This window comes from Xenia sp. Carnegie-2017, unplaced genomic scaffold, assembly GCF_021976095.1.
Source record: "Xenia sp. Carnegie-2017 unplaced genomic scaffold, XeniaSp_v1 HiC_scaffold_25, whole genome shotgun sequence".
Lineage (NCBI taxonomy): Eukaryota > Metazoa > Cnidaria > Anthozoa > Malacalcyonacea > Xeniidae > Xenia > Xenia sp. Carnegie-2017.
Genome location: NW_025813488.1, coordinates 3,175,720 through 3,193,359, shown reverse-complemented (window position 1 = coordinate 3,193,359; position 17,640 = coordinate 3,175,720). Strand labels below are relative to the sequence as shown.

General features: G+C 29.6%; 2 long non-coding RNA genes across 8 annotated transcripts; both read left to right on the top strand.

Annotated features, from left to right (window-relative positions):
* The first annotated feature begins 5 nt into the window (after nucleotides 1-5).
* On the top strand, nucleotides 6-17,125 carry LOC124452758. Of its 7 annotated transcripts, none has more exons than XR_006950864.1 (8): nucleotides 71-87; nucleotides 771-857; nucleotides 1,161-1,257; nucleotides 3,535-3,649; nucleotides 12,186-12,552; nucleotides 12,698-12,932; nucleotides 15,243-16,134; nucleotides 16,939-17,125. It is a non-coding gene; the product is annotated as an uncharacterized LOC124452758 (long non-coding RNA). The 7 variants fall into 7 exon arrangements; XR_006950863.1 differs by lacking the exon at nucleotides 71-87 and adding an exon at nucleotides 14,616-14,702 and having other exon boundaries at nucleotides 266-857; XR_006950862.1 differs by lacking the exon at nucleotides 71-87 and having other exon boundaries at nucleotides 257-857; nucleotides 14,616-16,134.
* On the top strand, nucleotides 1,577-1,749 carry LOC124452759. The gene is made up of 2 exons (XR_006950868.1): nucleotides 1,577-1,619; nucleotides 1,676-1,749. It is a non-coding gene; the product is annotated as an uncharacterized LOC124452759 (long non-coding RNA).
* Nucleotides 17,126-17,640: the final 515 nt, after the last annotated feature.

Genomic DNA, 17,640 nt, shown 5'->3' with positions numbered 1-17,640 from the left:
GCAATTCCTTTGTATGGATGGCAAAGGTAAATCCCTTATTTAAGTATGCGATAAAATCTGGAATCTTTGTTTCAGTTTAACATACAGGTTGGTTTGTTTATAATAATGAGTTAAAAAATACTTACAATAATTAACTGACTTTCTAGATAATTTTATGCTACCATTACATTTCTCTGATGGTTTGGCTGGACGCCATTCGAAGCATTGTAATGTTTTTGTTTTCATTTCTCCGAAGTTGAGAATGTTCTTGATTCGTCTTGAAACTTTGCTCATTTTTTTGCATGAGCTGAACGTTTTCAGGAAAGATATGAAAAGTTGCCCTTTTTTAAATTAAGTAATAATTTCTTTGATAAAGCATCGTTTTCACATCAAGTAGTTTTGCTTTTAAGAGTATTATTTATAAACTGTGTTGTCAGTTTCTTTATATTATGGGCAGTAATTTAATGGTTTGGCACTTATAGGTTTGTAAAAATTGTAAGAAAATGAGGAGTATATAAATCTGAGAAAAAATATATCCAGAATGCGTAATGTATGTTCAGAGCATATTTTGTGTGATAATTTGTGGTGCAGCCGCTAGATTCGCTGTTGGAGGCTTGCCAATTGACCACCTATATTCAAAAAGTGGTGAGCATTGAAATGACTGTGTCTGTATGTTTTCTACCATTGCATGATCGCAGCCTCAATTTCCTTCCTAAGTAACAGTGAGGCTGCAAGCAAGGTACATGCCTGCATCTTTCATCAAGATTGTAATATTGTTATCATGTATTCAGAGATGCAAAGAAGTTGGGAAGTGGGATATTCAGCTAAATGGGTTTGCTGCATTAGGAAAATCGAATGGGTTATAATCAAAATGCTTGGTAAGCAGCAATTTTACTTTTATAATTGTTGAGTTAAAGAATGGAAAACATTCCATTGTTTTGTATCATGGTGTTTACTGAGTCAGAAAAGCAAAAGGAAAAAGGGCCGCAATCACTTTCTATGGAAGTAATATTGAAATATTACTTTGAACGGCATATTGTCATGGTGAATGACTTTGGGTAGTTTTTTGAATTAACTGTTAAAAACGAAAATAAAGATACTTATATTCATTATATAATCAATGAAATCTCATAATTCCTTTCACATAAATCTCCAAATTCATTTTTTATATTTAAATTTAGGGCAACTGGGGGCAGCACATTTAAATCATCATTATTCCAAAAAGAATTGATGTTTTCTATTCCAATAATTGGGCTCTACATTAAGATAGACACAAAGGTAGACAAAAAGTCAGACAAAAAGGCAATTGTGTGGCCGGCACACAAATTTGTTCATACTGTGTAAATTTTTTATCATTATTATTCATTTCATTCCAAATCTATTTTACAGTAAGTGAACATGAAAATATTTACATGTAGCATGAAACTTGCGGGCTGGCTATGTCACTTCACAAAGATAGACACAAAGGTAGACATAAAGGTAGATATAAGGTAGACATAAAGGTAGACATTAGACATAATGGTAGACATAAAGATAGACACAAAGGTAGACATAAAGGTAGATATAAGGTAGACATAAAGGTAGACATGAGGGTAGACATAATGGTAGACATAAAGGTAGACATAAAGGTAGACATAAAGGTAGATATAAAGGTAGACATAAAGGACATAAAGGTAACATAAAGATTAAGATAAAGGTAGATATAAAGGTAGACATAAAGGTAGACATAAAGGTAGACATAAAGGTAGACATAAACGTAGAACATAAAAGGTAGACATAAGACATAAAGGTAGACATAAAGGTAGATATAAAAGACATAAATAGACACATACATAAAGTAGACATAAAGGTAGACATAAAAAGGTAGACATATAGACATAAAGGTAGACATAACATAAAAGACAGACATAAAGACAGACATAAATAAAGGTAGACATAAAAGACATAAAGTAGACATAAAAGACATAAAGGTACAGACATAAAGGTAGACATAAGGTAGACATAAAGATAGACAAGACAGACATAAAGGAGACATAAAGGGGATAGACATAAAGGGTAGACATAAAGGATAGACATAAAGGTAGACATAAAAGTAGACATAAAGGTAGATATAAAGAGACATAAAGACACATAGGGAGACATAAAGGTAGACATAAAGGTAGATAAAGGTAGACATAAAAGGTAGACATAAAGGTAGACATAAAGATAGACATAAAAGACATAAAGACATAAAGACATAAAAGACATAAAGATAGACATAAAGGTAGACATAAAGATAGACAGAGGTAGACATAAAAGACATAAAGGTAGACATAAAGGACATAGACATAAAGGTAGACATAAAGGTAGATAAAGGTAGAAAGGTAGACATAAAGGTAGACATAAAGGTAGACATAAAGGTAGACATAAAGGTAGACATAAAGGTAGACATAAAGGTAGACATAAAGGTAGACATAAATGTAGACACAAAGGTACACAAAGGTTATCTTGAATTATAAGGGTCAGAAGAAGTTAATTGAAACATTGCTTGGTTTATTTTATAAACAATGGTTTATTTTGTAAACAAAAAGATGAAATTCAAAAGCAAAAAACCCCGTTTTCGGTCCATGCTCCCGATACCTTGTTATACGTAAGGCACTAGAACGCCGCATGTTAACGTTTCGGTAGGAGATTTCGGCCCCTCCACGCTATCCTACTTGGGAGATGCAATAGCAAACTTCCGCCCATCAGACCTCGAGATCACCTGCGATAGGCTTTGTTCGGGGTACGCAGGGAGAGTACGGTCGCCACCGAAGTGTGGGCCCCTAAGCCACTGCATACCTAATCGCACCCAGCTTCCACTGCTAGTTGACATCTACTATACGCATAATGATTTCAGATGATTTCTTTGATAATTTGCGACTTAAGTGAGCTAATTGACCCAAATATAGGGCAAGTACATGTAGTTAGTCGTTGCCATGACTATGAACAATTAGTCGAGTCGACTTCGCATGCTCAAGCGCATGCGCAGATGTTTTTTTATTAAATTGGTACTAAGCATCCATTTACTTCAAAATCGGTGCTAGTAGATGCAGTTGGTCGTTGCCATGACCATGAACATGTGCAGCTGGTCAAGTCGACTGCGCATGCTTAAGCGGACTGCGCATGCGCAGTTGATTATGTGAAAATTTTTGACTAAGTGAGCTAATTAATCCATGATCGGCAGTAGTACATACAATGGTCGTTGCCATGACCATGAACTTTGAGAGTTGGTGGAATTGACTACGCATGCTCTGATTAATTTTCAATTAATTTGGGACGGAGCGAGCTCTGAAATTGGTGCTTGTATATGCGCTTAGCAAATTTTCTATCTAATATTCTAGGTATGCTGTTTGTCTTCTTAAGATTGCTTTGACAAATGCATATCAAACTCGTCAACACTTTGTTACGCCACTCGTAGTATCCATGAGAATGTTAAAGATGTTTATATTTTCCTCGATAACTTTGTATCTGCATAATTTGTGCCTTAAACAATGCTCTAATATTTATGACAGATATTGTAATTTGTGCATTAAGGTAGAAGAAATACTTGAAAATGAAACTTCCAACAGGGAAACAAATCAAGCATGATTGAGGACGAAAAACAACGGTAAATTTCTTGGAAAAAGGAGGATTTGCTTCAGTTGTCAAGGTAACTTTTTATTACATACATCGTTTAAATAGACGGTAATTTGGTCATTTGAAAGAAATTTTGTATGTGATTTGGAAATGCTTTGATATCTTTAATATATTATAGATCTTTGATATATTATAGAGGATATAAAATACTTTAATGTGACGTTTAAAATAATCCGACAGAATAGATCAAGAGTTATGACTAATTCTTGCGTTTTCGCTAATATATTTATATATAATTATTAAGCCAAGAATGGCGTCACATAACCTTAAAGTTAATTTTTTCTTATTTCTAAGTTTGTGCTACCTCCATATCTTTAATATATTATGGAAGATATAAAATAGTTTAGAATTGTGAAGTTTGAAAATATCCAAGTGAATAGATCCAGAGTTATGAGTAATTTTCTAAACTTTTGCGCTTTCTGCTAATATATTTATATATAAATATTAAGCGGAGCATGGCGTCACATAACTTTAAAGTAAATTTTTTCTTAATTCTAAGTTTGTGCCACCTCCAGATCTTTCAAATATCATGGAAGATATAAAATACTATGGAATTGTGAAGTTTGAAAATATCCGAATGAATAGATCAAGAGTTATAAGTAATTTTCTAAATTTTGGAGTTTTCCCCTAATTTATTTATATATAATATTAAGCCAAGCATGGCGTCACATATCTTTAAAGTGAATATTTTTTTGTTTCTAAGTTTGTGCCACCTCCAGATGTTTGATGTATTATACAGGATATAAAATACTATAGAATTGTGAAGTTTAAAAAAGTTGGATGAAATAGATCAAGAGTTATAAGTAATTTTCTAAATTTTGGAGTTTTCCCCTAATTTATTTATATGTAAATATTAAGCGAAGCATGTCTTCACATAATTTAAAGTAAATTTTTTCTTGTTTCTAAGTTTGTGCTACCTCCATATCTTTGAAATAATGTAGAGGAGATAAAATCCTTTAAAATTGTGAAGTTTGAAAATATCCAAGTAAGTAGATCAAGAGTTATGAGTAATTTTCTAGGTTTTTGCTATTTCTGCTAATATATTTATATATAAATATTAAGCCAGGCATGGCGTCCGTGTCTTTAAAGTAAATTTTTTCTCATTTATAAGTTTGTGACACTTCCAGATCTTTGATATAATATAGAGGATATAAAATACTATAAAACTGTGAAGTTTAAAAAAGTTGAACGGAATAGATGAAGAGTTAGGACTAATTTTCTAAGTTTTTGCGCTTTCTGCTAATATATTTAAATATAATTATTAAGTCGAGCATGGCGTCACATATCTTTAAAGTGAATCTTTTCTTGTTTCTAAGTTTGTGCCACCTCCATATCTTTGATATATTATACAGGATATAAAATACTGTAGAATTGTGAAGTGTGAAAACATCCGAGTGAATAGATCAAGAGTTATGAATAATTTTCTAAATTTTTGCGTTATCCGCTAATATATTTATATATAATTATTAAGCGGAGCATGGTGTCCCATATGTTTAAAGTAAATTTTTTCTTATTTCTATGTTTATGCCACCTCCAGGTCTTTCAAGTATTATAGAGGATATAAAGTACTATAGAATTGTTAAGTTTGAAAATATCTGAATGAATAGATCAAGAGTTATGAGTAATTTTCTAAATTTTGGGGTTTTCCCCTAATATATTTATATATAAATATTAAGCCAAGCATGTCGTCACATAAGTTTAAAGTAAATTTTTTCTTATTTCTAAGTTTTTGCTACCTCCATATCTTTGAAATAGTGTAGAGGAGATAAAATCCTTTAAAATTGTGAAATTTGAAAATATCCAAGTAAGTAGATCAAGAGTTATGAGTAATTTTCTAATTTTTAGCGCTTTCTGCTAATATATTTAAATATAATTATTAAGCCGAGCATGGCGTCACATATCTTTAAAGTGAATATTTTTTTGTTTCTAAGTTTGTGCCACCTCCAGATCTTTGTTATATTATAGAAGATATAAAATACTATAGAATTGTGAAGTTTAAAAAAGTTGGACGAAATAGATCAAGAGTTATAAGTAATTTTCTAAATTTTGGAGTTTTCCCCTAATTTATTTATATATAACTATTAAGCCGAACATGGCGTCTATATCTTTAAAGTAAATTTTTTTCAATTATAAGTTTGTGCTACCTCCAGATCTTTGATATATTATAGAGGATATAAAATACTATAGAATTGTGAAGTTTAAAAACGTTGGACGAAATAGATCGAGAATTATGAGTAATTTTCTAAATTTTGAGGTTTTCCCCTAATATATTTATATATAAGTATTAAGCCAAGCATGTCGTCACATAAGTTTAAAGTAAATTTTTTCTTGTTTCTAAGTTTGTGCCACCTCCAGATCTTTGAAATAATGGATATAAAATACTTTAAATTGTGAAGTTTGAAAATATCAAGTAATAGATCAAGAGTTATGAGTAATTTTCTAAATTTTGCGTTTTCCTAATATATTTATATATAATTATTAAGCCAAGCATGGTGTCACATAATTTAAAGTAAATTTTTCTTGTTTCTAAGTTTGTGTTACCTCCAGATCTTTGAAATAATATAGAGGATATAAATACTATAAAATTGTGAAGTTTGAAAATATCAAGAATAGATCAAGAGTTATGAGTAATTTTCTAAACTTTTGCGCTTTCTGCTAATATATTTATATATAATTATTAAGCGGAGCATGGCGTCACATATCTTTAAAGTGAATTTTTTTTGTTTCTAAGTTTGTGCCACCTCCAGATCTTTGTTATATTATAGAAGATATAAAATATTATAGAATTGTGAAGTTTAAAAAAGTTGGACGAAATAGATCAAGAGTTATAAGTAATTTTCTAAATTTTGGAGTTTTCCCCTAATTTATTTATATATAATATTAAGCCAAGCATGGCGTCACATATCTTTAAAGTAAATTTTTTCTTTTTTCTAAGTTTGTACTACCTCCATATCTTTGAAATAATGTAGAGGAGATAAAATCCTTTAAAATTGTGAAATTTGAAAATATCCAAGTAAGTAGATCAAGAGTTATGAGTAATTTTCTAAATTTTTGCGCTTTCCCCTAATATATTTATATATAATTATTAAGCGAAGCATGGTGTCACATAATTTAAAGTAAATTCTTTCTTAATTATAAGTTTGTTCCACTTCCAAATCTTTCAGATATTATAGAAGATATAAAATACTATAGAATTGTGAAGTTTAAAAACGTTGGACGAAATAGATCAAGAATTATGAGTAATTTTCTAAATTTTGAGGTTTTCCCCTAATATATTTATATATAAGTATTAAGCCAAGCATGTTGTCACATAAGTTTAAAGTAAATTCTTTCTTAATTATAAGTTTGTTCCACTTCCAAATCTTTCAGATAATATAAAGGATATAAAATACTATAGAATTGTGAAGTTTAAAAATATCCGAATGAATAGATCCAGAGTTATGAGTAATTTTCTAAATTTTGAGGTTTTCCCCTAATATATTTATATATAATTATTAAGCGGAGCATGGCGTCACATAATTTAAAGTAAATTCTTTCTTAATTATAAGTTTGTTCCACTTCCAAATCTTTCAGATAATATAAAGGATATAAAATACTATAGAATTGTGAAGTTTAAAATATCCGAATGAATAGATCCAGAGTTATGATTAATTTTCTAAATTTTGAGGTTTTCCCCTAATATATTTATATATAATTATTAAGCGAAGCATGGTGTCACATAATTTAAAGTAAATTCTTTCTTAATTATAAGTTTGTTCCACTTCCAAATCTTTCAGATATTATAGAGGATATAATATACTATAGAATTGTGAAGTTTGAAATTATCCGAGTGAATAGATCCAGAGTTATGAGTAATTTTCTAGGTTTTTGCTATTTCCGCTAATATATTTATATATAATTATTAAGCCAAGCATGGCGTCACATATGTTTAAAGTAAATTTTTTCTTATTTCTATGTTTATGCCACCTCCAGGTCTTTCAAGTGTTATAGAGGATATAAAGTACTATAGAATTGTTAAGTTTGAAAATATCTGAATGAATAGATCAAGAGTTATGAGTAATTTTCTAAATTTTGGGGTTTTCCCCTAATATATTTATATATAATTATTAAGCGAAGCATGGTTAAAGTAAATTCTTTCTTATTTCTAAGTTTGTGCCACCTCCAAATCTTTCAGATATTATGGAGGATATAATATACTATAGAATTGTGAAGTTTGAAAATATCCGAATGAATAGATTCAGAGTTATGAGTAATTTTCTAATTTTTTGCGATTTCTGCTAATATATTTATATATAATTATTAAGGGACATGGCGTCCGTGTCTTTAAAGTAAATTTTTTCATATATAAGTTTGTGCTACCTCCAGATCTTTGATATAATATAGAGGATATAAAATACTATAAAACTGTGAAGTTTAAAAAGTTGAACCCAATAGATGAAGAGTTAGGACTAATTTTCTAATTTTTTGCGCTTACTGGTAACATATTTAAATATAATTATTAAGTCGAGCATGCCGTCACATATCTTTAAAGTAAATTTTTTCTGATTTTTAAGTTTGTGCTACCTCCAGATCTTTGATATATTATACAGGATATAAAATACTATAGAATTGTGAAGTTTAAAAACGTTGGACGAAATAGATCAAGAATTATGAGTAATTTTCTAAATTTTGAGGTTTTCCCCTAATATATTTATATATAAGTATTAAGCCAAGCATGTCGTCACATAAGTTTAAAGTAAATTTTTTCTTGTTTCTAAGTTTGTGCTACCTCCATATCTTTGAAATAATGTAGAGGAGATAAAATCCTTTAAAATTGTTAAGTTTGAAAATATCCGAATGAATAGATCCAGAGTTATGAGTAATTTTCTAAATTTTTGCGCTTTCCCCTAATATATTTATATATAATTATTAAGCGAAGCATGGTGTCACATAATTTAAAGTAAATTTTTTCTTATTTCTAAGTTTGTACTACCTCCAGATCTTTGATATATTATAGAGGATATAAAATACTATAGAAATGTGAAGTTTAAAAATATCCGAATGAATAGATCAAGAGTTATGAGTAATTTTCTAAATTTTGAGGTTTTCCCCTAATATATTTATATATAAGTATTAAGCCAAGCATGTCGTCACATAAGTTTAAAGTAAATTTTTTCTTGTTTCTAAGTTTGTGTTACCTCCATATCTTTGAAATAATGTAGAGGAGATAAAATCCTTTAAAATTGTTAAGTTTGAAAATATCTGAATGAATAGATCAAGAGTTATGACAAATTTTGTAAATTTTGGGGTTTTCCCCTAATATATTTATATATAATTATTAAGCGAAGCATGGTGTCACATAATTTAAAGTAAATTCTTTCTTAATTAGAAGTTTGTTCCACTTCCAAATCTTTCAGATAATATAAAGGATATAAAATACTATAGAAATGTGAAGTTTAAAAATATCTGAATGAATAGATCCAGAGTTATGAGTAATTTTCTAAATTTTTGCGCTTTCCCCTAATATATTTATATATAATTATTAAGCGAAGCATGGTGTCACATAATTTAAAGTAAATTCTTTCTTAATTATAAGTTTGTTCCACTTCCAAATCTTTCAGATACTATAAAGGATATAAAATACTATAGAAATGTGAAGTTTAAAAATATCTGAATGAATAGATCCAGAGTTATGAGTAATTTTCTAAATTTTGAGGTTTTCCCCTAATATATTTATATATAATTATTAAGCGAAGCATGGTGTCACATAATTTAAAGTAAATTCTTTCTTAATTATAAGTTTGTTCCACTTCCAAATCTTTCAGATATTATGGAGGATATAATATACTATAGAATTGTGAAGTTTGAAATTATCCGAGTGAATGGATCCAGAGTTATGAGTAATTTTCTAAACTTTTGCGTTTTCCGCTAATATATTTATATATAATTATTAAGCGAAGCATGGTGTCACATAATTTAAAGTAAATTCTTTCTTAATTATAAGTTTGTTCCACTTCCAAATCTTTCAGATATTATAAAGGATATAAAATACTATAGAAATGTGAAGTTTAAAAATATCCGAATGAATAGATCCAGAGTTATGAGTAATTTTCTAAATTTTGCGTTTTCCCTAATATATTTATATATAATTATTAAGCGAAGCATGGTGTCACATAATTTAAAGTAAATTCTTTCTTAATTAGAAGTTTGTTCCACTTCCAAATCTTTCAGATATTATAAAGGATATAAAATACTATAGAAATGTGAAGTTTAAAAATATCCGAATGAATAGATCCAGAGTTATGAGTAATTTTCTAAATTTTGAGGTTTTCTCCTAATATATTTATATATAATTATTAAGCGAAGCATGGTGTCACATAATTTAAAGTAAATTTTTTCTTGTTTCTAAGTTTGTGCTACCTCCATATCTTTGAAATAATGTAGAGGAGATAAAATCCTTTAAAATTGTGAAATTTGAAAATATCCAAGTGAGTAGATCAAGAGTTATGAGTAATTTTCTAAATTTTTGCGCTTTCCGCTAATATATTTATATATAATTATTAAGCGAAGAATGGTGTCACATTATTTAAAGTAAATTCTTTCTTAATTCTAAGTTTGTGCCACCTCCAGATCTTTCAAGTATTATGGAGGATATAAAATACTATAGAATTGTGAAGTTTGAAAATATCCGAGTGAATAGATCCAGAGTTATGAGTAATTTTCTAATTTTTTGCGATATCTACTAATATATTTATATATAATTATTAAGCCAAGCATGGCGTCCGTGTCTTTAAAGTATTTTTTTCTCATTTATAAGTTTGTGACACTTCCAGATCTTTGATATAATATAGAGGATATAAAATACTATAAAACTGTGAAGTTTAAAAAAGTTGAACCCAATAGATGAAAAGTTAAGACTAATTTTCTAAGTTTTTGCGCTTTCTGTTAATATATTTAAATATGATTATTAAGTCGAGCATGGCGTCACATATCTTTAAAGTGAATCTTTTTTGTTTCTAAGTTCGTGCCACCTCCATATCTTTGATATATTATACAGGATATAAAATACTATAGAATTGTGAAGTTTGAAAAAGTTGGGCGAAATAGATCAAGAGTTATGGCTAATTTTCTAAATTTTGGAGTTTTCCCCTAATTTATTTATATATAATATTAAGCCAAGCATGTCGTCACATATCTTTAAAGTAAATATTTTCTTTTTTCTAAGTTTGTGCTAACTCCAGATCTTTGATATATTATAGAAGATATAAAATATTATAGAATTGTAAAGTTTTAAAAAGCTGGACGAAATAGATCAAGAGTTATGGCTAATTTTCTAAATTTTTGCGTTATCCTCTAATATATTTATATATAATATTGAGCCGAGCATGGCGTCACATATCTTTAAAGTAAATTTTTTCTTAATTCTAAGTTTGTGCCACCTCCAAATCTTTTAGGTATTATGGAGGATAGAAAATACCTTAGAATTGTGAAGTTTGAAAATATCCAAGTGAATAGATCCAGAGTTATGAATAATTTTCTAAAGTTTTGCGCTTTCTGCTAATATATTTATATATAACTATTAAGCCGAACATAGTGTCACATATCTTTAAAGTGAATATTTTTTTGTTTCTAAGTTTGTGCCACCTCCAGATCTTTGATATATTATAGAAGATATAAAATATTATAGAATTGTAAAGTTTTAAAAAGCTGGACGAAATAGATCAAGAGTTATGGCTAATTTTCTAAATGTAGGGGTTTTCCCCTAATTTATTTATATGTAAAATTAAGCGAAGCATATCGTCACATAAATTTAAAGTAAATTTTTTCTTAATTCTAAGCTTGTGCCATCTCCAAATCTTTCAGGTATTATGGAGGATATAAAATACTATTGAATTGTAAAGTTTGAAAATATCCGAAGGAATAGATTCAGAGTTATGAGTAATTTTCTAATTTTTTACGATTTCTGCTAATATATTTATATATATATAATAAAGCGAGCATGGCGTCCATATCTTTAAAGTAAATTTTTCTCATTATAAGTTTGTGCCACTTCCAGATCTTTGATATATTATAGAGGATATAAAATACTATAGAATTGTAAAGTTTAAAATATTGAATGAATAGATCAAGAGTTATTTCTAATTTTGCGCTTTCTGCTAATATATTTATATATAATTATTAAGCCGAGCATGGCGTCACATATCTTTAAAGTGAATCTTTTCTTGTTTCTAAGTTCGTGCCACCTCCATATCTTTGATATATTATACAGGATATAAAATACTATAGAATTGTGAAGTTTGAAAATATCCAAGTGAGTAGATCAAGAGTTATGAATAATTTTCTAAATTTTTGCGTTATCCGCTAATATATTTATATATAATTATTAAGCGGAGCATGGTGTCACATATGTTTAAAGTAAATATTTTTTGTTTCTAAGTTTGTGCCACCTCCAAATCTTTGTTATTTTATAGAAGATATAAAATGCTTTAAATTGTGAAGTTTAAAAAAATCTGAGCCAATAGATCAAGGGTTAAGACTAATTTTCTAAATTTTGTTGTGAATTTATATAGCTTGATTTTAAGCGATGGAATCTAGTGGAGTGTGGTGTTGATTTTTGTGCCCAATGTGATGCCAATTTGATGTTTGAAACGACATGACATTTGAGAAAAAAATAAATTTACAGTTTGGTTAGAGTTGGTGATTTGGACTGTTATGGAATTAGTTTTCAACACAACATAGTTTGAATATGAGCGAGAGAATCTTTGGTGGTGTGCATTTTTATGGAGGAATCCTTTAAACAAAACTCGTGCATATACCAACATTATTTATGTGTTGTATTCTTCGCCATCTGTTTGGACGAAGATATCTATAAACTATCGCGTTGAAAAAACTTGACTCAGAGGAGATGCTTACAGATAACTTCTGTAAATGATTGAGGTGAATGCTTCTTCATGTTTCTATTTCTAAGTAAAGCTTGATTTAAAAAATTGATCTAGCAATTCAATTTAACAAAAGTAATCATCATATTTATGCAAGTCATTTTGTCCATATTTTCAAGTAATTGCAATAATTATTCTCATAGGTTTTTCGTGTTACTGATAATAATTGTGAAGACCTCAAGCTATTTGTGATTCAGAAGCAAAGAATGCTCATCTTGTTCAATCATCAGTAAAGTGGATTGTTGAAGTTCAAATAGGAAGATCAAGTATAAATAGCAGCAGAAAACTCTGCTGAAAGATTTTGTCAAGTGATTGCATAGTAAAATGAAAGGTCGTGGATGATTTTTGAATATGACTGAAGAATTGATAAACTTGCAGGTAATGTAGTTTAGAAAACATAGTCAATGCTAGTGTGTTTTACGGGAATACATTACCTAAAAGAATAAGGAGAATTATATAGTTAGGAAGCCTTTGAAATGGTCTCAGCTAAAATGTGGGCATGAATCCTAAGTCGTTTATATGCAATTATTTAACAACTTTTTGATTTGGATGGATTATGTGAAAAGCAGTTTGTACTATGTTATCAATTGACACGAAATAGGTATTATAAGAAGAAAATTTTTTTTCATTTGACAAATCTCTAATGAATCATTGTTAGTAGCCTTTCATTAGTAAAAAAACCGCTGCCTTTTTCCAATCAATCTTTCCATGAAATGGTAGCAATACTAGGAATGCAACCTGACTGTAGTGTGTGAAGGAAATGATAGGAAGCAAGATGTATGGCATGAGGAATGAGGAGTTAGTTGTATCTGAAAAATTAGTTCATAATAATGTACTTTGATGCAAAGCCGATGAGCACAAAGATAATTTAATTTAATAAATCACATCATCATCACAATCATTATCTATTTGTTTTATACATGCAATAGTGTCTTAAGCTGTTAGAATGAGCAATGATGTAAGTTTGTTGAAGTAATGTGCCTGAGCCAAGTAATAATAAGTTCTTCTTTAGCCAATAAAATTTGGTCTTTGCTGTGTAACTATGAAGTAAACTTCACTGGGAATTTTTGCAAAAATTATCAGGTGAAATTACCTGTATATTATCATGATCATAGTGATCATCTTTAACATCTTTCCAATTATGAGCATGTTTGCAAGTTCTTAGCATTAAAATGTTTTTATTATTAAATTATGAATTTGACGAATAGATGGAGATATCTTTTGCCCTTAAACACTATATGAATTTTTGTTGAAAGGGAACATTTGGAGTAACCAAATGTGTGTTAGTGGTTTTGGTTACACAATTTTTTTGTTATGATCAGGTAAAATTGGATAAAATGATTGGAATTGGTGGATGTTTGTTTATAGATATATGAAATAATCCGTCGATTAAGAATTCAGTAAAAACTGCAATATATATAGACTGAACTGTACAGTCTACTGTTCATGGAAGAAAGCTGTATGTTAGGAAAGGGATCACTTTTGTGATTTCTAAAACGTACTTAGGCAGGTTCAGTTAGTTGATGTGGATTTTATACTACTGTTAAAGGATTTATTGTTCTCAATTTTGAAGTTAAAAGTTGAGATGGATGAAATTGTAGAAAAGTGAGATGAAAAAGTAGAGTGTGTTTTTTGTATTATATTGTAATAGATATATAATTATGGCCCATGTTGTTTGCATGTGGAAAAAGTATAACGTTAGTTCATATGTAAAGGAAAAGTAAAAGTATTGAGATCGTTTATTAAATACACGAGATGTATTGCCTACTTACGTATTCTAAACGATGATAAAAAATAATGTTTGCAGAATTTGATGAATTTTGATTCAATATGACGTATGGAACATGTGACGAGTTTTGTCCAATAGGGATTTGATGTTGGTTTGAATTAGTTTACCGTTTTTATCACGCGCGATTTTACAAAAATTCTTAGGTAGGTAGGGCCGACATACTTTTTATCAGAAAGATTATGAAAAATATTATATTATATCGATAAGTAAGAAGATTTACAGTATAGGAGTTAGTTAACGATGTGTGTTTGTTTTGAATTATTTGTGAAAAGTGTTTCTGTAAGTCGGCAAATTGATAAATGTCGAAGAGTTTATGATAAACGTGGGCAACGCAACCGGACAATGTTCTGTTATTGAAGGTACGTTGGTTTGATAAAGTAAGGAATAGTTGAAGGCATGTTATTTAAAATAAGTTAAAAGTTTGAAGTGGTGTAGAAACTGCTGTAAATTGTATAATATGTTGACTGAAATGAAGATATGGTATGGCATGTTCCGCCATTTTGGAAGTCTTGTCTAGAGAACTATGTGAAGATGTAAGATAGAATTGTTAAAGACTTGGGAGTGGAAGAAATAAGACGACTCTCAAGGAGTATATCAAATAAAAACGTTGCGTTTGTCTTGGAGAAGTAATGGAGAACCAGGGGAAGGGAAAAGCTTAGTTTGGCTGGTATAATATAAAGAAAAAATATTCATGTAATTTGTAAACTGACGGGTTTATTGGGGGTTTGTGTTTTGTAAAATAGTTCGAAGATGTTTGTAAGTAGGTAAGACGTTAGGTAGCTGCTTAAAGAATCTATTCAAACAAATGTGTGTTTGGTGTGAATGATTTTCAATGGAAAAGTAGGAGTAAATTATTTGTAATTATTTAAAAGAAATAAAGATGTTTGTGGTATTTGTAGAGGCTTATGAAAAGTGTAGGAGATGTTTGGAGAAAATGCAAGATATATTACATAAGGGAAGATAAGGAAGTTGGCAAAGTTGAAGAAGAGAAGAAGTTAACGTGTAATATGGATGTTGAGGTAATAGAGTTTATTGTTTGATGTAATCTTTAAAATATAAGTGAGCATGATATTAGGAGGATGCTTGGATTTTTCAAACTTTGTCGTAATGAGGATTGAGTTGATTGAAAACACTTGTACATGAAACATGGAGATTTGAAGATTGAATTAAATATTTGTGGAAGTCTACGTTATGGTATATTGGTAACACACATAAAATGAGGTTAAATTTTGTTTGACTTTTGTGATATGTAAGTAAGTAAGAAAAAAGATTGTTTAGTTTATGTTGAGATAGTTTTAGTTGATTTAATTGATTTTTGACATAGATGATTGTCATAAACATATTTCATGATAGGAAAAGTGTTATAAACAAGCGGCACAAATTCATTGTTTTGATTTATGATTTACTTTCAGTTTTTGATGATTTGAAAATTTTTAAATATTTTGTTTTGGTTGTGTTTATCACAAATTGGGAAAAGTGAAATGGTTGTTTGACTTTTTGAAGGGAAATGGAAAGAGTTTAATGATTATTTATATAACAGTAAGGAAAAAGTTGTTTAAAAAAGAAATTTTGTTATTAAGTGTGTTGACTTGAATTTAATAAATGTTGAGTGTAAGGGATGTTATAATTATTTATGATGGTAAGTATTGTATTGTGATTTCAGGTGCAAGAAGTGTTTAACAAGAACCTCATGAAAAAATGATGAAGAAAAGTTGTATATAAGAGTGAAAGTTTGGTGGAAAAAATGGTTGTGGTTATGAAAAAGATCATGAAAATTTGTGGTTGAGCTAAGTATGTTAAGTATTGGAAAATTTATATTATGTTTAAGTATAAGGGTTGTAAGGCTGAAGAAAGTTTTGAGTAAGATAAGGAGAGTTAAGAAATAAGTAATATGTGGGAAATGTTTTAATATATTGGGAATAAAATGTGATTGATATGTGTTTGTGCATGCAGTTTGTTGATGTTGAATTAATCTTGAGAAGGAATGTTATTTTTGACTGATGTTATAAAAACCACAGTGGTAGTCATCTTAAGAGAGAAAAGTTTTATTTTACTATGACTAGTGCTAAGGTTGTTAGAACATTAGCAAGGAAGGGTCATTCTAAGGATTAATGTAACTGGGAGGGAAACAGGGATTTTAATTTATGTGGATGATATACATGGAGACAGATGTAATGATAGTTTTGGGTTGAAATCATTTAGTTTAAAATTTTTTGATGCAATGTTATTTGTAAGTTTGAAAATTTGTAATCCAGGCATTGAATATATAAAAGATAAACGTTTCTCCGGATTTTTAAATGATTTTTATTGAGCTTTCGACTCGTTGCTTCGAGCCTTCATCAGAATGAGGATATTTATTTACACGTGCTTTTAGCTTGGAGACGTTTAGAGCATCTAATTGGATTAATGTGATTGGATGGGGTGAAATGCGTTGCCATGGGTGAAGGCTGAAGCAACGAGTCGAAAGCTCAATAAAAATCATTTAAAAATCCGGAGAAACGTCATCTTTTATATAATGTTATTTGTATATAATGTAAAAGATTGCCTGTTTAGTAAGTGTTTATTGTAAATGTTTATTGAGGGTGAATTTTTTAGAGAGAACTAAGGGAAGAGTTGGACATGAAGTAAAGTTTGCATGCAAAGGAAGAAGTTGGACAAGTAGAAATGGCTTGTACTCAATGTAAGGGTTTGTATGCAAAGGAAAGAATTGGAACAACAAATGTTTATGATGAATAAAAGGTTTATTAAATATTAGATGAAATAAAGAGTTTATTTAATATTAGATGAAAAGTGTTTAATTGTAATGGTGGGAACTAGTGGGTGTGTCGATTTAATTATTTTTTTTGCTTATGAGGGGTTGGAAATGCATATAAGTTTTATGTAATGGGTAGTTGTCAACATGACCTGTGTGGTCTAGTGGCTGATGTTCCTGTGTATGATGCTGATGATGCTGGTTCAAATCCTGGCTGGGTCAATGAAGATGTTGATGTGAACCTGATGTTGTGATGAACCCATGGTTAGCTGAGGCACAGTGAAGGAGATGTCAACTGTCTGAAGAACAGATAAGAAGAACCCATTGATGTGATGAAACCCCTGGTTAGCTGAGGCACAGTGAAGGAAGTATCTAACTGTCTGAAGAATAGTAAGTATAAACTCACAAGGGGTCATGCAAGACTCAACAACATAACCCGGGGGAGACTATGTCTCATCCCTTGGGCGGGGAGGTATCCCGAAAATCGCACTAAGGTAAGGTAAGGTAAGGTAAGGTAAGGTAAGGTAAGGTAAGGTAAGGTAAGG